Below are 26,938 nucleotides of genomic sequence, written 5' to 3'. Positions count from 1 at the left end.
GAGAGGGTTCAGAGAAGAGCTGTGAGAATGATTAAAAGATTTGAAAACATGCCTTAGAATGACAGAATCCAGGAGCTCATTTTATTCAGCTTAACAAAGAGAAGATTAAGGGGTGACTTTGTTACAGTATCAACATGGGCAACAGTGTAGCAGAGAATGGTATAATAAGATCCAATGGCAGGAAGTTGAAGCTAGACAAACTCACACTGGAAACAAGGTATAAATTTTAACAGTGAGGATAATTAATCATTGGGACAATTGTTCATCACTGGAAACTTTTAAATCAAGATTGGATTTTTTTTCTAAAAGATATGCTTTAGAAACTTTTTTGGGGGAAGTTCTATGGCCTGTATTACACAGAAAGTCTGACTAGATCAGGGGTGGGGAACCTATGGCCTGCAGGCTGGATCTGGCCCGCTGCTTCATTTCATCCAACCGGCGGCAAGTCTCCTTGTCGTGGGCTGGAAGTCCCGAGCCTTGCGTGCCCCCCTCATCCTCTCCCTCTCCCCTCCCCCCAGGGCTGGAGCCGCGAGCACTGACTCGCTCTGCTGTGGGGGGAAACTAGGGTTGCCAGGCCGTTAAAAGTCTGATCAGCTCCCTGCAGCTGCCAGAAGCTACTGGCATGTCCCTGCGGTCCCTAGGAGCAGGGGCGATCAGGGAAGCTCTGCGCGCTGCCCCCTCCACCAGCACCAGCTCTGCAGCTCCCATTGGCCGGGAACTGTGGCCAATGGGAGCTGCGGGTGTGGGATGCCTGTGGGTGCGGTGCCTGCGGGCATGGTCAGCATTCACTGTGCCGATCCCCCTGGCTCCTCTGCCTAGGGGCTGGACGTACCAGTAGCTTCCAGGAGCACCGTGGAGCCACGGCATGCAGAGAGCGTAATTTAGTCCCACTGTACAGCTGACCGGGAGCTGCCTGAGGTAAGCACCGCCCAGTCAGAGCCCACACCCAGAGCCCCCTGCCTCAGGTCGGAACTTCCTCCTGCACCCTAACTCCTTCCAAGACTTCGCACCCCAGCCCGCACTCCAACACCCTGTCCCAGCTCTGAGCCCCCTCCCACACCCAAAATCCCTCCTGAAGCCCGCACCCCAAACCTCCTCATGCACCCCAACCCCCATTTCTGGCTCCACCCCGGAGCCTAGGGGAAGCCCCAAGCCTCCACTCCCCCCATCGCCCCCCCCCGCCCATGGGGCTGTGTGTGGGCCACAACAGATTTTTTCTGTGTGTGAATGGCCCCTGATAGTAAAAAGGTTCCCCACCCCTGGACTAGATGATCATAATGGTCCCTTCTGGCCTTTAAATGTACACATCTATGAATCCCTCTTCCCTTCTTTTTATTTAGCTGATCCTTTCCTAACTAAATCCACTCAATAAGTAAATAAAAATTGTGGCGCTAACATGACATTTGCTGCCCTCATATTGTTCACTCTGCTTGTGTGTTATCCCCTTTCCTACACCCTATGTCTGTCTTGTCTATTTAGAATGTAAGTTCTTTGGAGCAGGTATCATCTACTGCTGTGTGCCTGTACGGTGCCTAGCACAATGGGGCCCCATTCTTGGTTGACCCATTGGCATTACCATAATAAACATGATAGATTAATTAAGAAGGAGAAGAATGTTGCAGAGACACTAGATGGCTTCTTTACACCCATCTCCACTACAAAGGATACTCAGGAGATATCTATAGACTGAATTGCCCACAGAAATGTTGGAACCAGCTGATAAATTTAAAAAGTAGCAAGTCACTAGGTCTGGAGGATAATAGGAGACAATATAGAAACATACAAAATAACATATGGCAGAGAGAAGGTAAATAGGTGCTTCTGTTATCTTTTGTCGTAATACAAGACCAAGGAGACATTGTTACATTGGTAGGTAACAAATTTACAGCGTTAAGAGTTAATACTTTTTTAAAAAATGTTTTGTAAATAGGATTAGACATTTTCCTAGGTAATGAAGATAATTTACACAGTTACTTTAGATATTCACACAGTTACAACAAGTCACAGTAGATGATTCTAATGGTCCATTCTGGTCTTAAAATCTATGAAAAAAATAGAGAGAGAAACTATCTGAAGGATCTGTTCGTGTTCACTTTCAGATAGGATATTAGACTAGATGGTCTACTGATCTGCAGCTATGGCAATTCCTGTATTCCTAAATTATTGCTCGTCTTGTATGTCATTTTTGTATTCTTAATGTCAATTAAGAAAAAAAAAAACCTACAACATTCAGAAGTAACAACATGATGTTGTAAAACCAGAGAGACCAAACAAGATTAGAAAGGCCATTTCCTTTGCTGGGATTTTGTGAGCGAAAGGTTAACTTCCAATTAGAATTTAAAAGGAAGAACTTTTATTCTACTTTGGCTGGGGCTTTTAGCAAATCATATTTATATGTACAGAATACATGTATATTTCCTAATAATCTTACCTTGTGCTAAATACTCTAAGGATGTCACAAGAACTTGTTTAGCTGATTTGAACATAAGATATTCAGTAATGATAAGAGATATTACTATTACATTATCAAATGGTACAAGTTAGGAGTCAATGGAATGGCATTATCAAATGCTACTGCCTTCCAACTGCTTGCAATCAAGTTACTGTGCAGTTGCCAAGTAAATCCTATTCACCAAACTTGTGGTGTTAAGTGTAAATAATATTCAGTACTGAAAGATTAATTCTTAAGTCACATTTATGTAACAGTAAAGTAGCAATGAAGGTATTGTATTCAAAACAACAAACAAAGGAAGACACTAGATTGTGCAAGACAATAACCAACCCATTGGAATAATAGCAGGCCCAGGGGACTTAATAATATTTTGCATTTGTATAACACTTTCAATCTGAGGATTGCAAAACACCTTACAAACTTTAGTGAAATAAGCCTCCCAACAACTCTGAAGTAGCGAAATATTATTACCCACATTTTACAGATGAGCAAACTGCTGAACAGATGAGGAGGAACAGGGAAGATAAGGCCAACTAATCACAAAGTAAGTCAGTAATAGAGCTAGAAACCAATTGCATGCTTAGATACCACAGTGACACATAGAAGATAGAACAGAATCCAGATCTCCTGACTTGGGTTAATTCATGTGCTTTAACCACTAGAATAGCTCCTTGATGACTAAAAATCATCAAATTAATAAGCAAAGGAAAATGTAGTAATTGATTACAACATATAAGGCCAAATTCTTGCTTCATTAGCAAAAGTGTGTATCCGTAAGACAAATGGCAGAATTGCCCATCAAAATTAATGCAGAACATTAGGAGTGAGTTCTGGGCCTTTGGCACCAAAAATGTCTCCTGGAAACACAACTTTGTTTGTTGTATGATTCATGGCACTTGTTTCCTGGTCCCGGGGTTCCTTCTAATGACTGGCTTGAACTCACCAGAGCCCACACTACCAGATCTCTATGCAAGCCCTCCCCACCCTTCCAGGCTCTCCTCTCCCTTCTCCAGCAGCCTGTATGGGACCTATTCTAGTTCTTCTGGGATAAATTATTTTGCTTATCAGCTGTACAGATTAGGGAGTCAGCAAGCAATAGGCTAAGATGAAGTTGTAAAATGTCGTCTTTCTTCCGGGCCTCACCCATTTCTTTGTTTGCATATTTATTACCTAAACTGTTTTTCAACTTTAACCATAATAAGAATTACTGCACTCTCTGTAATACCTGACACTGGGGTAGTCATGTCTTGAGAGTTATCAAGGTCGTCAATAAAAGATCCAGAAACCAAGGGCCCAATTTTGTTCTCAGTTACACCAGTTATCTGGAGTAAATCCACTGACCTAAACACAGTTACTCCAGATTTACACAGCGGAAACTAAGTGCAGAATTTGACTGCAAAACAAAATAAAAATGGTAAGTACCTGGGTTGAAAAATGGAGGAAGGGAGTATTGAGGACAGAGGAGCATCAGTGCTGGGTGTGTATGAGCTGGAACAGGAATCTGTGTTCCTAGAGGATGAGGCTGAGAACTATCTGAAGTTGGATGGAGAGAAGGGATCAGGAAGCAGGCTAATAGGTATGAGTTAGGAAGATGGAATAAGGAAGATGGGACATGGAAAAAGTGAGTGAGGGAGAAGATGTTTAAAAGTTCAGAGCAACATCACATAAGAACATAAGAATGGTCATACTAGGTCAAACCAATGGCCCATCCAGCCCAGTATCCTATTTTCTGATAGTGGCCAGTGCCAGATGTTTCAGAGGGAAGGAACAGCCCTATATAGTGAACAACATGCTATTCAAGTTGATTCTCTTCCTTCTTTTCAACAATTCACAGATATTAACAGTGGGGGAAGGGTCAATACAGTATTTATTCGCCTGTTGAATTGTGGTGATACTGTTATAAAAGATACATATCTTCAATAAAGCTAGCATGACCTGAAAAGATTCATTCATTCATTCATTGTTGTGTATTAGCTAGAATGCTGATGTTTATATGGGAGCAAGGGCAGCAAGACATCCCACTTTCACAGCCGTTATCCTTTCTATAGGATCCATTAAATACCACTGATTCTCATACTATTGTTTGCAGTGTTGTAGCCATTTTGGTCCCAGAATATTAGAGAGACAAGGTGGGGGAGATAATATCTCTTATTGGACCAACTTCTTTCTGTGAAAGGGACACACTGTTGAGCTACACAGAGCTTTTCTTCAGGTCTGGGGAAGGACTCTGTATTAGCTCAAAAGCTTGTTTCTTTCACCAATAAAAGCTGATCCAATAAAAGGAATTATCTCACCCACCTTGTCGCATTGATTCTCATAGATATTTTAGTCCAGTGGTGGGTCAGTCGCTTGGAACTACCAAATTAGCAAAGCACTTTGGTTATTGTTTGTTTTAAGGTCTCATGATATACCTATTTGCACGCACTTTATTAGAAAGTTTGGTAATATACAGACTGCCTGGAAAAAACAGAAGCTAATCCTATTTATACTTTAAATCTGCTATAAAGTCTAGCATAGCATTAGACTTTGTCTTCACTGCTTAAAAAAAGTGTGTTTTTCACCTGGAGGTGAAAGCGTGTGAGCTATCCTAAGTGAAGGCAAAGCAGGTTAGTTTTCCCGCAAGATAAACTAGGTAAGGTCAGTGCTATATCCCAACCTTGGATTAACCTCACCTATTTTGCCTCGGGGGAAAACTAAAGTGCCTTGACTCCACTATGTTTTTACCTGGGGATAGCTCACATGTGTTTGCTACCTGGGGTAAAAACATGCCTTTTGTTAGCATTGGAGGCTATATTGTCGTGACAAATTCAAAGGAGAGTGACATACATCCCAATAGTGTGCTGTCTGTTAGCTGCAGGGAAACATTTGTAGTCTGGTTAATGACTTCAGTGCTGGGTGAAAGCAGGTACAATTCCATTGATATCAGTGAAAAGAAAAGGAGTACTTGTGGCACCTTAGAGACTAACCAATTTATTTGAGCATAAGCTTTCATGAGCTACAGCTCACTTCCTCGGATGTGGAGTTGCACCCACTTATAGTAAGGCGAGGTTTAGGCTTTCCTCTCAGGTAGGATACATCACAGTACTACTCCATAGTGTTTCCTATAGGCAAAGAAAGATCAAAGAAGAGTTACACTCAGCCCTGGTCTACATTAGGACTTTAGGTCGAATTTAGCAGCGTTAAATAGATGTAAACCTGCACCCGTCCACACGATGAAGCCCCTTTTTTTCAACTTAAAGGGCTCTTAAAATCGATTTCCTTACTCCACCCCTGACAAGTGGATTAGCGCTTAAATCGGCCTTGCTGGGTGGAATTTGGGGTACTGTGGACACAATTCGACAGTATTGGCCTCCGGGAGCTATCCCAGAGTGTTCCATTGTGACCGCTCTGGACAGCACTCTCAACTCAGATGCACTGGCCAGGTAGACAGGAAAAGAACCGCGAACTTTTGAATCTCATTTCTGGAGACTGCGGGAACTGTGGGATAGCTACCCACAGTGCAACACTCCGGAAGTCGATGTTTGCCTCGGTACTGTGGAAGCACTCCACCGAGTTAATGCACTTAATGAACTTAGAGCATTTTCTGTGGGGACACACACACTCGAACATATAAAAATGATTTCTAAAAAACCGACTTCCATAAATTCGACCTAATTTCGTACTGTAGACATACCCTTAGATACTTGCAGTGCTTAAAGTGGTCTGAATGAAGGGGGGGGTCTCATTTTCTACAGAAATGAAAGCTACATCCCATTTACTTGTCCCTCTACCCTCCATCAACTCTGCACCAACATCTGTTCTGCACCCAGCCCCCTGACAATTTTGCTTCCTCCCCAACTTCTGTTCTTCCTGCAGCTCCAGGGTTTTTTCACCTCCTCAGCACCTTCTCCTACTGGGAGTTGCAAGGAGGGAGATCAGAAGAAGTGTCCTGTTGTTCACAGGAAGGAAGGGTGAGAAGGGAGCAGAGGCACCCTGAGCTGCTGAGCTTTTTCTTCTCCTTTCCCTACCATGAGAAGACCTTTGGCTCCTGAGGGGAGGAGGAAGAAGGTGGGGAAGTGGTGCATCCCTCTATAGCCCAGCTCTGAGTGCAGACATTTATTTGGACCAGGTGCACTTTGAGCACTGGATGTTCGTAAGTACCACCTCCCCGCTGTATGTCTGATAAGCAGCAGTCTGTAGAGAAGGCTCTGGTTTCTGAGTACGCCATTTCCCAGTGTGGTGAGATCTGTGGCACACTAAAATCCTTAGGCATAACAGAGCACAGAAGTAGCCAGTTTCCCAACTCTGCTTTACAGATAGGGGGAGCCAGAGAGCATCATGACAGAGAGAGAGGAGTATATTGGGTGGAGACAGGGAATCACCACAGTGCTGAGTGAATTACACAGAAGAAGAGGTGGGGAGGGTAGCAGAGCGATTTGAGTTTAACTCAGCTGATCCAGACCTTTAAAAGGGGGTTGGATTCAGACTGTGGAATGGCAAATATTCAGGGTGCTTTTCATGATGTCTGATGTGTTCCTCCATCCTTAAAGCTGTTACCATTTCACTGTTTCACTCTTCAAGAAAAACAGAATGTAATATGCCCTCTGTCCATGGTAAGATCCTAATACATTACAGTAATGCAATTTATTTTCATACAGTGGCCTACATATAAAATATTACATAACCTTTTATGAGGAAATAATGCATTACAGACTTGGGTATATCATTGTCTTGCAGGAAGAATTGAAAGATAATGTTGTGGGATGGAATGGAGGAAATAAGAGTTGAGATATAAAAGCAGCACATATTTAAGTATTCTTAGTTCCTTATTGTCTGCATGATAGTAGCTCTAACAGAAACTGTTTAGCCACTGAACAAACATGAAGTAAGAGACAGTCCCTTCCCCATGAGTTTACAATTTAAAGACAAAGAAATACAACATACAGCAAATGAGGAACAGAGATGTTAAATGCCTTCCCCAAGATCACACAGGAAATCTGTGGCAGAGATGAGAACTGAATATCTATTTCTAAAGTCCAGGTTCAGTACATTAACCACAAGACCATTCTCCCTCTCATTACACATGGTCATTGGCTCAGACTATAACCACAGATCCAAACACTCCCTGAGATTCAGGGGAATTGAAATTTGGATCCAGACCTGAGTGTTGCAGCTTGGCTCATCTCTAGTTAACAAGAAGCTAGGCATGGGAGGAGGGAGTAACGGGGGATGGGAAAGAAGGGTTTTTAAGTAGGCTAATGCAAAAGGTTTTCAGCTCTGAAGAGAGGAAATGATTCAGGGGGAGAGATTTCCAGACAAATGGCCAGAAAAAGTGAGAGTCATCATGTTGAGTCACTGCAGGAAATGAAATGAGCCAAGACTGAAGGAGTGGCCACTCTAAGAATGGATAGGTGGATACTGGGTGCTGGGTGAAACAAGGCCATGGATGTTCTGAGACAAAGAGGGCAAAATGGCACTGGATTAGAAATTTAAAACACACAAAGCATCAAACACACACATACACAAACATTCAAAATGTATACTGGTGACAAGCCCGAGGCACCTCATAGTTATAAAATGCCACAAACTTTCAACTTAAAGGCCAGCAATCAAAACTCCCCCACTTCCTTTCCTCTGCAACAACCTCCTGCCAGTCCTCAATTCTTGCTATTAAACTAAATCAAAAATATTTCAAATGCTTGACCAAAGAGAGAAGTATTACATTGGGTCCTACAGCTAATTAAACAGGTTCTAGACTAGAGAGACCATTCCTGGAACATGAGCCATCCTTTGAGAATGCTCTTCCCATCATGCAGACTAAGTAACTCCAGAGAGTAAGCCAGTTAAGTTAAGGTGATCAAGGATGAGGGCAGTGTGGGGTCTCTCTGACAGGAGCTCATCATCTTCCCAGCCCTAACACAGACCTCTTGTTTGACCCTCGGCAAGCCACTCGATCACTCTTTGACTCTTCCTCCATCTGTAAACGTGGATAAATAACACTTGCTTTGTCTGTCTTGTTTATTTAGATTACAAAAAAGAATGGGGAGTACTTGTGGCACCTTAGAGACTAACAAATTTATTTGGGCATAAGCTTTCGTGGGCTAAAACCCACTTCATCGGATGCATGCAGTGGAAAATACAGTAGAAAGATATACATATACAGAGAACGTGAAAAAATGGGTGTTGCCATACCAACTTTCCCGAGATTAATTAATTAAGGTGGGCTATCATCAGCAGGAGAAAAAAAAAACTTCTGTAGTGATAATCAGGGTAGCCCATTTCAAACAGTTGACAAGAAAGTGTGAGTAACAGTAGGGGGAAAATTAGCATGAGGAAATAGTTTTTAGTTTGTGTAATGACTCATCCACTCCCAGTCTTTATTCAAGCCTAATTTAATGGTGTCCAGTTTGCAAATTAATTCCAGTTCTGCAATTTCTCATTGGAGTCTGTTTTTGAAGTTTTTTTGTTGAAGAATTTCCACTTTAGGTCTGTAATTGAGTGTCACAGAATCATAGAATATCAGGGTGGAAGGAACCTCAGGAGGTCATCTAGTCCAACCTCCTGCTCAAAGCAGGACCAATCCCCAACTAAATCATCCCAGCCAGGGCTTTGTCAAGCCTGATCTTAAAAACCTCAAAGGAAGGAGATTCCACCATCTCCCAAGGTAAAGCATTCCAGTGCTTTACCACCCTCCTAGTGAAAGTTTTTCCTAATATCCAACCTAAACCTCCCCCACTGCAACTTGAGACCATTGTTCTGTCATCTGCTACCACTGAGAACAGTCTAGATCCATCCTCTTTGGAACCCCCTTTCGGTTAGTTAAAAGTAGCTATCAAATCCCCCCTCCTTCTTCTCTTCTGCAGACTAAACAATCCCAGTTCTCTCAGCCTCTCCTCAGAAGTCATGTGTTCCAGTCCCCTAATCATTTTTGTTGCCCTCCACTGGACACTTTCCAATTTTCCACATCCTTCTTGTGTCCAGGGAGGTTGAAGTGTTCTCCAACTGATTTTTGAATGTTATAATTCTTGACGTCTGATTTGTGTCCATTTATTCTTTTGCATAGAGACTGTCTGGTTTGGCCAACGTACATGGCAGAGGGGCATTGCTGGCACATGATACCATATGTTTGCACAGTGTCTAAGACAATGGGGCAAATAAATAGTAGTGATAATAACTGACTACTCATTGAAATCATAGGCAAAACTGACATAGGGTATGTCTACACTGCAATTAAAAACCCACGGTTGGCCCTTGCCATCTGACTAGTGCTTGTGGGGCTTGGGGCTAAGGGGATGTGTAATTGCAGAGCTGATGTGCGGGCTAGGTCTGAAGACCAGGCTCTAGGACCCTATGAGGTGGGAAGGTCCCAGGGCTCAGGCTGCAGCCTGAGCCTACAGGTCTACACTGCAGTTAAACAGCCCCTTAGCCCAAGACCTGTGAGCCCAAGTCAGCTGGCATGGGCCCGCCATGTGTGTCTAATTGCAGTGTAAACATCCCATAGACTTTAATGAGAATAGACTGGGACATATAGGAAACCATGAAATACCCAATTCATTATAATGATATGAATGATTAGTATGATAACTTAAATGGCTGTAAGAGAAGGCCGAGTTTTCAAGGGTTCAGTTTTGCCTGAGCCTGATTTGCATGATCTTTACAGATATTTTGGGGCATTACAAAATCCAAGATGGTCAAATATCCTCACAACAGAATCTATGTCAGCGAGGACCTGTCTTTCTAAAAAAACCAGCAGCTTCTAGATTTTTATGAACGTTAATTCTTGCCCCGTGTTCCTAGGACCCCTTTCTTCATTTATCTTCAGGGTCAGGGATGGAAGAAAAAGCTGTTACAGATAAATTTATACACACACGCACACATAATCTTAAAATAAATATCATGCCTCTATTGAATGTACTTGTAAGTGCTTTCTGGAAGATGCATTCTGTACTGTGAAGAAGCAAGAAAAATTGCAGTGCAGAAGCTAACCTGATGTTTTAAATGAAACACAAAGTGCTGCTGACATAACATTCGAACGCTCTGAACATTTTAACTACATCAGAAATAAAAGCAAATTTCCATTTACCATTCGCATTGTCAGATCAGCTAGACAATGGAATGCTGTTCATTTATCTACAGACCCAAACAGTCAATCTATCTTCTAGAGAGGATTAACCTTAGAGTAACACTTAATATTTTCTCTTTCTTGCCACTGGTATTATTGCTTCTAGGTAGAAGGGAGGTGGGGAGCATTTATAGCTCATGACTGTCAATTGGCGAAGACATAAAAGGTTCTGGAAAATGTGCCATGATTTTATGTTCCATGAAGTGAAGAAAAATGTTAATCCCTTCCCAGATTCAGCTGTGAGAAAAGTAGAGGAACCCACAGTCTATGGTTTTTATTGCTTAGTTAAAAACATAGTTAGAGATGAGTGATAGGAAATTTAAAGATGATTCTTTTCACTCTAATATAGATTAAAGAAATACATGATTACTTACATTTACTATTCTGCCCAGTTATGCTTTCATTAGCATCTTCTATCTAAGGATCTAAAATCACTTAATTAATCCTCATAACACCTTATGAGCTAAATCAGTATTTTTACCTGCCTCTTAAAGGGGTGAAGAATTGTCTGGAGGGAAAAGTATAAATATTACAAATCCGGAGACCAAGGTGCTCTTCCCAGCTTTGTCATAAACTTGGTGTGTGACCTTAAGCAAGTAACTTTATTGCTCTTTGTCTCAGGTTCACCACTGTAAAGTTAGGATAATAATACCAACCCCATGGGAGAGTAACACTTTCATTTCAGAGCATAGCACCCATAATTTATTCAGAGTTACAAAGCAAATCAGTGGTAGTGACATGAATGGACTTTCCAGCTTCTTTCTCTGACCACCAGACACACTGCTTTATTTTAATTGTAGGTTCCATCCCAGCTGGAAGAGATAGTGTCTATAACTGAGGGACTGATAGTAAGCCTAAACTTACTGGGCATCCTTCTTGAATATAATACAATTTGGGCTTTGACTTCATTGAGAGCAAGATTTAGCCCATAGTCTACAGATATTCTGACACATTATTATCATCACTAGTTGCCATATGAAAGAGAAAGATTATCATCACTAACTAAGAGTGCCAGCTTGTTTACTGAGTGCTGTCATATAGCTCCTATGCGCTGAAGGCCCCAGAATTCCCATTGGGAGAGAGTCACACATTGGATATGTTGTTTTTTTTTTTTTCCCCTATTAGTTTGTAAGACTCTCTTCCAGTGAAAGCAAAGAATTTGCTCTTCTCTTTACTGGCTTCTTCTCCCACAGGCTCCACAGTGTGGCATGTCTTCAGTTGGGACAAGCTGGATATTCAGTGCCCTAAGGAACCTAATAGTGCCACTCATTGTGACAATCCGAGCCCCCATAGTGCTCTCCAACCCTGCTGGCCTGGGTCCTGATCACCCTTCCAGAGAGGAAGTCACTGTGGGGGAGCGATATCTGTATGTATCACCTTGCACAATCTTTTTAGGATTATCCTATCTTCCTAGGATTATCCTAGGGTAGTGTCTCTGTGTCCCCCTCCTCCCAATTGGGTAGTGGGTCTTTCATAGAATCATAGAATATCAGGGTTGGAAGGGACCTCAGGAGGTCATCTAGTCCAACCCCCTGCTCAAAGCAGGACCAATCCCCAATTTTTGCCCCAGATCCCTACAATCTGCAGGACACGAAGCCAGCTGCATGGAGGCCTTATGCTTCTGTAATAGCTCTGAGGTCCCACTGTAGCCCACTCTGTCAAGGCCTCCCTTATCACTTCCCTATGCTCCACACTCAAGAAATTTACACTGTTGTAATGCTGAAGAGAATTTGGCCAAGTATCAGGCAGGAAACCGTTTTCTCTAAGCACTGCTCAACCTGCACCCTGATGTGAGATCATATAACTAAATATTGGGCTCAAACACCTATACACAAGGGGCAGAACTAAAGTTAGCTTGCTTCTCATTTGACTCTAATTATTTTATTTAGACATGTTAGTTTTTATAGAATTGATATATTATTCTATTTATTTGGATAGCAGGCCGTATTACAGTCATATAAGAAGTCTTGCCACATCCATGCTGATGGCCCCAGGGAAACAGAGAAATTAAACAAATATATATATTGTGTTGCATATTGACTGTAAAATCCCAAACCTATTACATCTTCCTTCTCAGCTGATGCATGGCAATAGGTTTCACCTATTGTGTACTTACTTATCAAAAGGCAATGTTTATTAACACCTCCCTGTATAAATATTAGCACGGCAACAATGTGAAAATGAGGCAAAGGGTCATCTTTAAAGCCACAAAAGGCAGGAAGTTCAGAGTTTGGGCTCTTTCTCCATTCTTTTCTGTTCCATTCTTTTTGGGGTTGTATATTATAGACATTGTCACCATAGCATCAGAGTGAGACATGACTAGCGCCTGTACTATGTGTCTCTCTTTGCCTTCCTCTCCCCAGCGGAAAATTGTGTGAGGATTTATTTTTTTTTAAGTATATTATATACAATGTGCTATATGATTATACTAGCAAAGGCAAGGTCAAACAAGTGTGCTTTGCTCCAGTCCTTCATTCACCCCATTTCTAGAGACATGAGAACAGCAAGTAACGTTGTATATGCCTCATGTGCTCAAATATCTTGGCATATGCCTATAATTACTACTACCTAGGACGTGAGTAGGGACTAAATAGGAGAAGGTCCAAAGTCCTTTATTTTGTGGTGTAATGTTTGATCCTTGTTAGAATGGCTTTTCTGTTCTTTGCTTTGTCGGCTTTTCCTAATACTTAAAAAAAAACCAAAGCCCTAAAGATTTCTGTGGGAAAAGGAAATACTTCCATATTCTACGGGTCATTGGTATAATAAAACTGTAATGGCTCTCGCACAGCCGTTATAGTCTGTTGTGTCAATGCATATTATTAGGGACCTTTCGTCTACAAATTATTTGACATGATAGATTGCAACAGCTCTTTTGAACAATTTCTCACATAAGGCAATTTTGCAGGTTTTGCTTTATGTCCTTTAGAGGAGACACTAAAGCCAGGTCTCTCGGATCCATGGGCCAATGAAAGATTTGACGCTACTTGTTAAATAGACTAGAGGAGGACCCTGGTGTCCTGGGTGACATGCTCCCTCTCCCTACCCTCACCTCTTTAAAAGCCTCCTACTGGAGCAAACCTGTCGCTGACTGTCTCCAATAGAGACTCCCTTGGCTTCACAAGAGGACATAAGGAGGACAGGATTCCAGGAGAGGTGTGAAGGGGGCCGGTCCAAGGTGGAATAGCCATCTGTATCCTCCAGACCTCAATCTGCTCCGTCATGGAGAGATGCTGTTGGTACAGAAGGGCTGCTTCAGCCTCAAGGATGCAACCAAAAGAATGAGTCTCTACAGCTTGAGCTGAAGGCCAAGGCTCACTGTCTGAGAGCTGTGGCAGTTTCACATTATCTGTGGGTCAGGCACAGAGGGGAGACATGACAGACCAGGGAGAGGGTAGGCCCATTATTCAGTGAGGAGGAAAGGACAATAACAGAAAATGCAGCAATGGCTGAAGTGTTATTAATGTTTCGCAAACTGGAGTCCCCAGAGGGGGTCTGCAGGCCCCACTGATCACCTCCTCCCTCAACTCCTCCCCTCCCTCCCAGCACCTCCTGCATGCCGGGGAACAGCTGTTCAGCAGCATGCAGGAGGCACTGGGAGGGAGGGGGAGGAGCGGGGATGGGGCGCCCTCGGAGGAGGGAGCAGAAAGAGGCAGGGAAGAGGTGGGGGGGAGGCCTTGGGGGAAGGGGTGGAGTTGGGGGGCGGGGCCTGGGGCTGAGCAGGGGTCTTGGGAGTCTGTGAAAATTTTTACATAAAAATGGGGGTCCTTGGGTTGCTAAACTTTGAGAACCACTGTGTTAAATGACTCTTTTGTTTCAGTTTTCATGACAAAGTTAGCAGTGATTGGATGACTAACATAGTGAACCTCAGTGTAAATGGGGTAGGATCTGAGGCTAAAATAGGGAAAGAACAAGTTAAGAATTACTTAGACAAGATGTCTGCAAGTCAGCAGGGCCTGATGAAATACATCCTAGAATATTTAAGGAATTGGCTGAAGAGATCTCTGAGCCATCAGTGATTATCTTTGAGAACTTGTGAAGGAGAGATTCCGGAGGATTGGAAAAAAGAGGAATACTGACAACACAGTCAGCTTAACTTTGGTACCTGGAAAGATAATGGAGCAAATAATCAAACAATTGATTTGTAAGCACCTAGAAGAAAATAAGGAGAAAATTAAAAATAAAAACAGTCAAAATGGATTGATCAAGAACAAATCATGTCAAACCAACCTAATATCGTTCTTTGACAGGTTAACAAGCCTTGTGGATGGAAGGAAGCAGTAGATGTGATATAACTCAACTTTAAGGCTTTTGATACTGTTTCACATGAAGAAAAGGAGTACTTGTGGCACCTTAGAGACTAACCAATTTATTTGAGCATGAGCTTTCGTGAGCTACAGCTCACTTCATCGGATGCATACCGTGGAAACTGCAGAAAACATTATATACACACAGAGACCATGAAACAATACCTCCTCCCACCCCGCTGTCCTGCTGGTAATAGCTTATCTAAAATGATCATCAAGTTGGGCCATTTCCAGCACAAATCCAGGTTTTCTCACCCTCCGCCCCACCCTTCCCACAAACTCACTCTCCTGCTGGTAATAGCCCATCCAAAGTGACCACTCTCTTCACAATGTGTATGATAATCAAGGTGGGCCATTTCCTGCACAAGAGAACCTGGATTTGTGCTGGAAATGGCCCAACTTGATGATCACTTTAGATAAGCTATTACCAGCAGGACAGTGGGGTGGGAGGAGGTATTGTTTCATGGTCTCTGTGTGTATATAATGTCTTCTGCAGTTTCCATGGTATGCATCCGATGAAGTGAGCTGTAGCTCACGAAAGCTCATGCTCAAAAAGATTGGTTAGTCTCTAAGGTGCCACAAGTACTCCTTTTCTTTTTGCGAATACAGACTAACACGGCTGTTACTCTGAAACCTGTTTCACATGACTTTCTCATAAACAAACTAGAGAAATGTAGACTAGCCGAATCTCCTACAAGGTGGGTGCACAACTGATTGGAAAAGTGTACACAAAGAGTAGTTATCAATGGTTCACAATCATGCTGAAAGGGCATATCGAGTGGGGTGTGTCCTGGGTCTGGCTCTACTCAATATCTTCATAAATGATTTGGATATAAGGTATATTTATAAAGTTTGTGGATGATACCAAGGTGGGAGGGGTTGCAAGTGCTTTGGAGGACAGGATTAGAATTCAAAATGATCTTGACAAATTGGAGAGATGGTCTGAAATAAATGGAATGAAGTTCAAAAGGGACAAATGCAAAAGTACTCCATTTAGGATAGAATAATCAATTGCACAAATGCAAAATGGGAAATAACTGCATAGAAAGGAGTACTACTGAAAAAAAGAATCTGTGAGTTCTAGTGGATCACAAACTATGAGTCAAAAATGTAATAGCATTGCAAAAAAACCAAATATCATTCTGATAAGTGTTAGCAGGAGTGTGGTAAGCAAGACACGAGAAGTAATTCTTCCAGTCTCCTCAGCACCAATAAGGCCTCAGTTGGAGTGTTGTTTCAATAAAGATGTGGACAAATTGGAGAAAGCTCAGAGGAGAGCAACAAAAATCATTAAAAGGTCTAGAAAATATGTCCTACATGGAAATATTTTAAAAACTGGGTTTGTTTAGTATGGAGAAGAGAAGATTGAGGGGGGACATGACATCAGTCTTCAAGTACATAAAAGCTTGTTATAAAGATTGTGATAAATTATTCTCCTTAACCACTGAGAACAGGACAAGAAATAATGGGCTTAAAATGTAGCAAGGGACATTGAAGTTAAACATTAGGAAAAACTTCCTAACGATAAGTGTATCTATTATATTACATCTCCCTCCCACAAACTTCCTCGAAAACTCCCCTGTTTGCTAACTAGTATCATTTCATTATTGTCTGTACTTCCCCTGTCTGTCCATTGTGTATTGTATCGTATTTACATTGTAAGCTCTTTGGGGATAGGGACCGTCTCTTTGTTATAATGTTTGTACAGCACCTAGAACAACTTGTCACTACCACAGTATAAATAATAGTAATAATTGTGGGCTGCATTCATCAGGAAGTGCAGCACAGGCAGCATGGCTGAGGGTGGACGCCTACGTTGGCTCCGTGCCATCGCTGCACATGAACATTTCTCCAGGTGCTATTGTGGCATTTTTGCAGACACTTGATGCCACCGCAGTGCCATAAAGGGACCGCTGCAGGGGCCAGAATCTGTTCCATTATGTTGTTTGTCTTCTGCCGGACAAAAAATGGTGGCGGGCCTGGGATCTTATTTTATCCCTCATGCAGGGAGAGGTTGGGAATGGATTGCAAACAGAGGAGAAGAATCCCCTAACATTTAAAGAGGACATAGGGAGAAAAAAGATGAAGCAGGAAAGGAAACAAGAATAATTAATGCTTAAGCTATTGCCTCTTTCAGAAACAGTAAGCAAGGGCAGCTCTAACAGCTGTAACATTTCCATTTCCTCCTGTTCTAAGCCGTGCCGCTGGTGCAAGTGAAGGACAGTAATGGTACTGGAAATGCTGCTGCAGCATGTAAATTCAGTTAGCATGACTGGGGAAAAAAATAAAAGTGAGCTTCAAGGGCAGCGTGTGAGACAGATGTCACAGGCATCCGGCATAGCTGCAGTAAGACAGTAGATTTTCATGCACAATGCTTAATACATGAGGTTCCCTGTACCTCCTCTTCCAATAGTAGCAACTATCAACAAAAGGTATGGGGAGGTGATGACAATGATGATATATGCTGGAGCTTGGGGAAACAAAGCCAGAAATGTAGTGGCATGCTTTAAACTTCCAGTGGGAGTGGAGGCTGATGGAGGAATGTGAGGGACAGAAAGAAGAGTTCAGAGAGGAGGGAAAAATAATTGGCAGGCTGAGCTAATATTGAAAGGAAGGCAGCAGGCACCTGCTAAAGGCTTCCCAATGCTAAGGAGCCTGGGAACAAAACCATTATCATCATTGGGGTTGCTTTCCCCACACCAAGCTCAACAACGCAATTGGCTGCGTTGGACTATGGGGGTTGGACTAGATGGCCTCCTGAGGTCCCTTCCAACCCTGATATTCTATGACTCTGTGATCAGTGTGTAAGAGACGTTAGTAAAAGGAAGAAGGATATATGCTTAGGGAAGTGCAGTTACAAAGGCAGCACCTCTATGAAACAGAGCAAAACTCCTATTAGTACAGCATGGGTTGAGGATGACGATAGCCTGGGTGTAAAGGGTGCATGGAACGGCACAAGCTCCTTCATTGCTTTCCTACTCCCGCCCATTGTGAGTGTTATCTGAAAAGGCAATATGACAGGTAAGACATCAAGAAAGAAAATCATCCATCAAATGGTATAGGTCAAACCTTAGCATTGAAGTAACCACAGAATACATACTATTCTGCAGGAGCGGGAGGAGGAATACAAACTCACAGTCATCACATGCAGCCAACTGAAAAAGATGGGTATTTTAACATACTTACTCACCTAAGATATACATCAGTTAATCTCCTTTAAATATTTTGGGCCTAGTGCTCCACTGCCCTGCACCTTTTGTAGTTATTTACACCTCTGCAGAGTGTAGGGTGACCAGACAGCAAATGTGAAAAATCGGGACAGGGGGTGGGGGGTAATAGGAGTCTATATAAGAAAAAGACCCAAAAATCGGGACTGTCCCTGTAAAATCTGGTCACCCTAGCAGAGTGTCTGCCACACTGAGGCTACAACACTGTACTGTAGACACATACTACAGCAACAGAAGGGGCTTTTCTGTCACTGTCGTAAATCTACCCCCCAAAAGGCAGTTGCTAGAAGAATTCCTCCGTCGACCTAGAGGTGTCTATAGTGGAGATTCAGTCAAACTACATTGCACAGGGTGTGAAATTTTTCACAGCCTTGAGTGATGTAACTAGGTGGACCTAAATTTTAGCTGAAGACTAGGTCTCAGTTTTCCCATCTCTAAAATGGGGACAATGATCCTGACTTACTTCTAAAGTACTTTGAGGTCTACTGATGAAAAGTGCTCTATGAAAGCCAGCTCTTGTTCTGACTAGTCTGATTTGAGAGTATTGTACACTCAGTTTGCACTAACTTGGTAGAGATGTAAATGACTGAAGTGCAGGGTTCATGGGTTCTGATAACATATCCATCACTGTGGTATATCTGAGTGCCTACAGAGGTAAAGAGAAAAAGGGGTTAAATGTTTCTGCAGGTTTCATTGTAAATTATATAAATTATATCAGACTCTTCCTTGAACCCATTTGTTTAAGAATCTCCAGATTCCTTGAAGATGCATTTTGAACGTGTGCTTATAAATCTTGGAGAAAAGAAAGGTTTGATGGCCCAGGACCAAGCTCTCCTAAAAAACAATCAAATACATTTTCGTTATGCTTCAATAAAGTAAACAGCACAGGTGAGGTGAGCAAACAGAATGTTGAGTGATGACCCTCTTCCTCCCCAGCCTCTCTCAGCTCCAGCTGAAATTCCATGAATCATCCAATCCATCACCATAAAACAGACAATAAAGTCATTCTGAATGCCAGCATCAGGCATGCATACAATGAAAACAAGGGCAAAAATCCAAAATGAGCATGGAGGCAGATTTAAAAATAAAAGACACTTTAGTTTGTGACTGCATATCACCTGAAGGAATTCTAGATTCACGTGGAAAGAATTTAAGAGAAAACTACAGGAAAAACCACCGAAAATATTACATGGCATCGAAAAGTTAGAAAATCCTCACGCCCAGCAACATCCTCTAGCTCAGAAAATAAGCTCGGAGACATAAAAAATAGCCATTCATGAATGGAAGTCTCATGGCTGGCTGAGGCCCATATCATAACCCAACATCTGTAAGCTATTTGATATAATGACCATCTCCTCTCTCCTCCCCCCACCCCATTGATACAGTGCCTAGCACAATGGATGCTGGTCCCAGGCACAACCACAGAGAATTCCTTTCGTGGAAGGGAAGATCAGCTCCTCCACAGCACCATCCCTTACATGCTGGGACTCTGTATAGTGCTCTGATGGTGAGAGGACATGAGTGGGTGGAATTATGGCAGGAGGGGTCAACTGAAGGGACACATATCATCCCCCAACCAACCCCACAGCCATTGGTCCGAGAAAATAAAGCCCAAGGTTGTATTACCTTGGCTGTTGACTCTTCTGAGCTGGGAAACCTTGCTCTTTAATTACTCTTGGGGGAATTCTGTGCCAGTGTGCATGCAGAATTTGCGCAGAAATGAATGGGTTTTGTGCAGAATTTCCTTTTTCTCCACAGACATGGGCTGCAGAGCTGCTGGCTGCCACTAGGGACCACTAGACCTGACAGAGCACAGATTGCAAGTAGAAGATACTGCCGGGGGCAGGGGAAGGGAGCTGAAGGGTCCCAGCAGCTGCAGTTATCAGCATGCCCGGAATGAAGGAGGTGGTGTGCAGGAATCTCCACACAAGCCTGGGATCCAGCATCAGGCTGTTTCTCCCTCTGGATCACTGGGGTCTAGGGGGTGTGGGTGTCTGGACTGGGGGGAGCCCCGCAGCTGGACTCTGGTGAGGAGGGGGTACATGTGAGTGTCTGGATGGGAAGTGGGGGCATGTCTGGGCTCTGGAGGGGAGGGGGTGCATGCAAGAGTCTGGACTGAGGGGAGCCCCTGCTGCTGGGCTGTAGTGGGGAGGGGGTGCATCCGATTGTCTGGAACGGGGAGGCCACAGCAGGACTCGAGGGGAGAGAGTGAAAGTGTCTGGCCCCCCTAGTGGGCTCTGTGGGGAGGGAGCAGGGAAATAAGAACTGGGATGTCACACTGGCTTCCTTAACTCTCTACTCCTGGAGGAATTTTCTTGTATCTATACTGTTACAGACATAGTTGCTGATAGGTATTTTGAAATGAATTACCAAACCAATTGAAACTGGCATGATTATATAGTGTTATTTTGACAAACAAAATATGCAGAATTTTAAAATATTGTGTGCAGATTTTTTAGTTTTTTAGTGCAATTTAATTTTTAAATACCCCCTGGAGTATTTAATGGAACCGCACAAGAAGCCATGGTCAGAGGAAGCCCAGGGAACAAGATTCCACTGGACATGCACTGCCAGGGAACTGAGGGAAGTATGGGAGTAGGTTGGGGGCCAGAGCCAATGTTGAGGCACAGTACATCTGCATGCCTGGCCCAGTGCTACAGGTGGATGTCAAGGATCCCAGGATCAGCATATGTTCCATGGGAAGATTCTTCACACTCCTTCCTGGCAGAATGATTTGAGGAAAACTTCATGAGAGTATCTCTCCTCTGTGAGCAATGTCTGGCATTGTCTGACTGCCCATAATAAGTTTATGGACAATATAACCCTGAAGATCTCTAGAGTCACAGGAAATTGGATCCCTAGCACACAGAACCACCATCAGCAGGATGTTCTTGGTTTCTTTTCCAGTATTCCATATCTAATTGAAAACCTTATTTGCAATAAAACATCATGGTATAAAACATAGAGGGACAAAGTTTCTGCTGGTGTAAACCAACACAGCTCCACTGAAATAAATGGAGCTATGCCAGCCTATACCAGGATGTAATTTGACTCAGAGGGTAGAAATGACAAGCTCCTGGAATTTCTAGAGGCAGAAATAGAGCTCTGTTCAGCCAGTAGAAAAAGCTAATGAAATTCACAAAATAAAAAAATAGGGCTTGATTCAGCTAGTGTAATCCACCACACAAGGCCCCAGAGGTGAAGCAGAGGCAACTCCCACCCTGCTGCAGGCCAAGAGGACTCAGCCAAGCAGCATAACAGAGGGTGGTGCTGACCCAGGAGGGGCAATGACAGGGTCGACCCTCAGGCATGTGCTGTATCAGGACATCCTCCAGAAAGCTTCTATCAATGCATCTTCTGTAGGGACTTAGGCATAGTTTACAACTATGATCCCCCACCGGAAAGCCAAAGGATTTTTTTTTTAAAGTCATTTCTAGGCTGATAATTTATATCCTGATGAGATATTAGAGGCCAAGCTATGAATACACAAAAACAGGGTCCAGCATCAGAACACTATCTGATCCCAGGTTGTAACCACACTGCTGTATAGTTTGGCTTGGAAGGACTGGATTTTTATTAATAAAGTAAACATTGATTTCTCTGTACGCACACAAACCAACAATCCCCCAATTGAAATTTACAAACAGGCAAAGTAAGAAAAATGCTACTTGAGAACTTTAGTTTGATTTAAGGATATTTACTTCCCATATTTTGATATGTGATGTTGATAATTTGTGTTTTAATGGTTATAAAGTTTTAACTTCTTGAACATCAATGTCTACTGTCATTAACAATTATTGTCTGACCCCTATTGTCTGACATACCCCCTGATTTCCTGCAGCTATGAAAATTTAAAAATTGATGATTTTTTTTAAAATGCTTAAAATAAACATTGATATTATCAGTCAGAATCTTTATATATATATACACACACACACACATATACACAGTGTGTGTATATGTGTATGTGTGTGTGTGTGTGTGTGTGTATATTATATATATATATATATAAAATAAAGAATTGTGCCAAGGTTATATATATCATAGAGTGAATGCTTTACTCTGGGGTGGTATGGAGTTCAGCCATGAAAAGCACTACTTTACTAGCATAGTGTTTTACATTTACACTGTATTAAATGTTTTTGCTAGCTATTATGCAATGATAATGACACATTGTTCACTACATTTCTCTTGTCAACAACCGGGAGCTGACCTCTAACTTGCTCAAAGCTGAACAAACAAACTGAGCGTAGGTATTTGTATGTGAAGTTACAAGAACATCTTTCCTTAGCTAATTCTGCATGAAAGATAGTTTCCTCTGGACAAATGCAATACAGTGGAAAGCAGATTATTCAGGCCCAGTTCAGCATGCTTTTATGATGAGAAGCATGAACTAACATAAAAAATCCCATGGCACTCAGTGGAATTGCTCAATATGAGTAGGGATTGCAGAATCAGACCTTGAATTGATGGCATTGAGAAACAAGAGGTATTTCCTTCCCTTAAATGACCTTGTTGAATGTTAAATGCCAAGCCTCAGCCAAGAATGTGACCAGGAACTAGAATGAGTGATCAAACCTAGGTCTCCACTCTCCGTATTGCAGTGGAAAATAATACGAGACCTGGCCAGGAATAATTGTTCTAATTAAAGTGGTGATCAAGTTCAAAGGTAGAAGTACCCAACACAAAACCACATTGCATAATGACTTGTGAGTTTTACAAGCAGAGGAGAACCATAATAGTCTTTGCTACTCTGAGAAAGAATATGGAAATTAGACATGAAGCAGGCAGAGGTGAGATCTTTGATCACAAAAAATAAATTCCATTGAAGCTGATAAATTAAACAAGACACGACCTTTATAGAACACAATAAAATCTAAGGGTCAGATCCTCAGCTGGTGTAAATCAGTGTAGTTCCATTAAAGCCAGTGGATTTACCTCAGCCCTTTGGGATTTAAAGTATTCAGCTAAGTTAAAATAAAACACATTCAAAAGTGATTCCATTTGCCGTACATCACTTATTCTGAAGGAAAAATAATTGCTGTACTCTATATGTGAGCATGTGTATGTGACAAATCCCAGGGTTGTTGGGGTTTTTTCCCCCAACACAAAAGCCTAGGACAAGTATTACATTTAAATAAATCTACCAAAGCAAATATGATGGTACTGTAGGGAAATCTGCTGGGTTACATTTATTACCTCTTCATGCCCCATCTAAATGCCAAACGCCATCTCTTTCTCCTCAGATTCTAAGTCAGGGTGCTGGAACAATTTGTATAGTGGCAGTGCTGAGAGCCACTGAACCAAACTTTAAACCTGATGGAAACCACTTCAAGCTGGGGGTGAGGCAGTACCCCTTGTACTCCTAGTTCCAGCAGGTATGTTCTAAGTGAGAGTGTAAAGCAAACATTTGGACAGTGCTCAGTGAGAACTTGTTTTAAGACCTGTGGGAACTACATTGAACAAGATCATAAATATGAGAGACAGAACACAATTAAATACAGCCACCCCAGATTTGATTTTTAAAAGATGAATTTGACAGTGGATTTCCTATTAATTAGATTTGTAAAGATATTGCTGGGATAGAAATAAAATGAGGGTGAGCTGGATACAATCCTTGAGTTTCAGACTGGAGATCAAATTCTATTAAATCACCTCTTTAGCAGCAGTTTAGCAACAACAGAGAAAACAATTTAAGAAAATAGCCCACTTAGGCCAGCCAGCTGCCCTCGGAGCTCAGTTCTGTGGGAGCACCTAAATGGGGTCAGGAATGAGGTCATTGAGAAGGGGGAGGAAAACTCTCACCGCTGCTGTCTAGTTCAGACTTCATTGCCTCATTTCTCCGTTTCTATAACTTTCACAAATTCTGTGGTGCTCATCCAAAACACTAAGAGAGTGAAAGGATTCAAAGAAATCTAAGCTGTAATGGACAATCATGAGAGAGCAGAATCAGTTTTCCCCATGAATATAATTGAAGGGATTTTTAATCAATCTAATGGGTATCTAATCAGCAGAGAGCTGGTAGACTTACCTTTATTTAAGTTGGCCTATAATTTGAAATGAGGAGATCAAGTAGTGAAAGGCTCTAAAGTAATTAGCCACAAATCTAAACCATCTCTTTCTTTGCATGTTGTTTTAGACACTCACGGAACTGGGGAATTAAACTGTTTCATTCAAAGGGATGGAGCTGCCTTTGCTTACTCAGGAGCTCTGTAAGGCACTCTGTCCTCCCCAAGAGGCAGTGAGGGTCAGCACCCACCCTCATAAAGGGCTTGATTGTGCTTTATGGTAATAGTCCTGCACTAATTAAGGGACCAAACTGTATGCAGAACTCCTATTGACTTCAAAGGGATCAGGATTTGATCCTTTATTTAGAATTCAGTCTTACAAGCCTTCCACATTCAGAATTCCCAATGACTTTCACAACACCATGATTTGTCACTTTATTAATTTGGTCCCAATCATTCAAGTCCTCCACATGCAGAATTCCCATTTACTTCACTAGGACAAGGATTTGCCATTTGCTTGCTAAGATTCCAATCTTGCAAATCCTTTGCATGTGGAAATCCCATTGAATTCATTACAAATAAAACTGCACAGTCCCATTGTTTGCCAGGCCTCAGGCAGAGTGCAAATAAATATAGACATTGCATATGGACATAGGAAATTATCTGTTTATAAAGAATGTGACCACATGTTCACAGTCAGTGCTGAGTCATAAGCTTTCTTCCAGTGCACAAGTCACATGCTCTAGGAATATATTGTTCTTACTGTAAAGTCCAAGTGGCAAAGGAATCAGCATAACCTGAACTTCTCTTGCTGGATAAGTGAGACTACATGCCTCAGGTTCATATTTGGCCAAGTAAATCTTATTATAATTCCTCTATTTTGTCCCTTTCACTATCTTAGATCAGTAATAACACTCTCAAACTATAGCACTAGTCAAATGAAAGACCATGGATGTTAACACACAGTATTTTATGTAAAAAGAAAAGGAGTACTTGTGGCACCTTAGAGACTAACCAATTTATTTGAGCATGAGCTTTCGTGAGCTACAGCTCACTTCTGTAGCTCACGAAAGCTCATGCTCAAATAAATTGGTTAGTCTCTAAGGTGCCACAAGTACTCCTTTTCTTTTTGCGAATACAGACTAACACGGCTGTTACTCTGAAAAGTATTTTATGTGTTCCTATAGAGGGTATGGAAAGACAAATTCGATTTTTTCATTATTTCACATCCTGTTGTTTCAAGAACATTATGCCAAATTGGTGTATTTTGAGAGAATAGTCTAATTTGAAATGTGAGTAAGTATGAAGCACTCTCCTAATGCACTTGTTCAATATAATATGCAAGTAGCATAACATATTTGGTAACTAATAAAATAAAATCTAAAGTATGTTTTCAATATTTATTTTTTTTACTTTTAAAAATTGGATGGAATATAAAGAGATTGTCAATCCATCATGCTCATAGTACTTACAAATGTTTCCTTCTCTTTATTCCTCACTGGTCTGGATTGGTCCAGAATTGTCTGACTTTAGTCTCATTTTCAACACTAGACCAGGAATGGAATTTAGTAGGGTTAAAAATATTGGGCCAGATTCTCAGCTGGCATAAATCAGCATTGAAGTCAGAGTTACGCCAGTCCATTTCAGAATCCGAGGATGTACAGAGGGTACATTATGCCCTTTCACAAACTCTGTAGCAACTAAAGAATTGGTAAACTCAGTGGAGTTTGTATTGATCAAACCCAAAATGGAATTCAAGAGGTTTGTTCTGACAATCCTTTTTGTTCTAAGAAAAGGAGGACTTGTGGCACCTTAGAGACTAACAAATTTATTTGAGCATAAGCTTTTGTGAGCTACAGCTCACTTCATCGGATGCATGCAGTAGAAAATACAGTGGGGAGATTTATATACACAGAGAACATGAAACAATGGGTATTACCATACACACTGTAAGGAGAGTGATCAGGTAAGGTGAGCTACTACCAGCAGGAGAGCGGGGGAGGTGGGGGAGGGAAACCTTTTGTAGTGATAATCAAGGTGGGCCATTTCCAGCAGTTGACAAGAATTTGTCTGAGGAACAGTAGGGGGTGTGGGGGGGAATAAACATGGGGAAATAGTTTTACTTTGTGTAATGACCCATCCACTGCCAGTCTTTATTCAAGCCTAAGTTAATTGTATACAGTTTGCAAATTAATTCCAATTCAGCAGTCTCTCACTGGAGTCTGTTTTTGAAGTTTTTTTGCTGAAGAATTGCCACTTTTAGGTCTGTAATCGAGTGACCAAAGAGATTGAAGTGTTCTCCGACTGGTTTTTGACTGTTGTAATTCTTGATTTCTGATTTGTGTTCATTTATTCTTTCACGTAGAGATTATCCAGTTTGGCCAATGTACATGGCAGAGGGGCATTGCTGGCACATGAAGGAATATATCACATTGGTAGATGTGCAGGTGAACGAGCCTCTGATAGTGTGGCTGATGTGATTAGGCCCTATGACGGTGTCCCCAGAATAGATATGTGGACACAGTTGGCAACGGGCTTTGTTGCAAGGATAGGTTCCTGAGTTAGTGGTTCTGTTGTGTGGTGTGTGGTTGCTGGTGAGTATTTGCTTCAGGTTGGGGGGGCTGTCTGTAAGGAAGGACTGGACTGTCTCCCAAGATCTGTGAGATCTTCAGGATAGGTTGTAGATCATAGAATCATAGAATATCAGGGTTGGAAGGGACCTCAGGAGGTCATCTAGTCCAACCTGCTGCTCAAAGCAGGACCAATCCCCAAGTTTTGCCCCAGATCCCAAATGGCCCCCTCAAAGATTGAACTCACAACCCTGGGTTTAGCAGGCCAATGCTCAA

The sequence above is a fragment of the Eretmochelys imbricata genome, chromosome 2 (assembly GCF_965152235.1).
Source record: "Eretmochelys imbricata isolate rEreImb1 chromosome 2, rEreImb1.hap1, whole genome shotgun sequence".
Lineage (NCBI taxonomy): Eukaryota > Metazoa > Chordata > Testudines > Cheloniidae > Eretmochelys > Eretmochelys imbricata.
Note: the sequence above shows the minus strand (reverse complement) of the source record.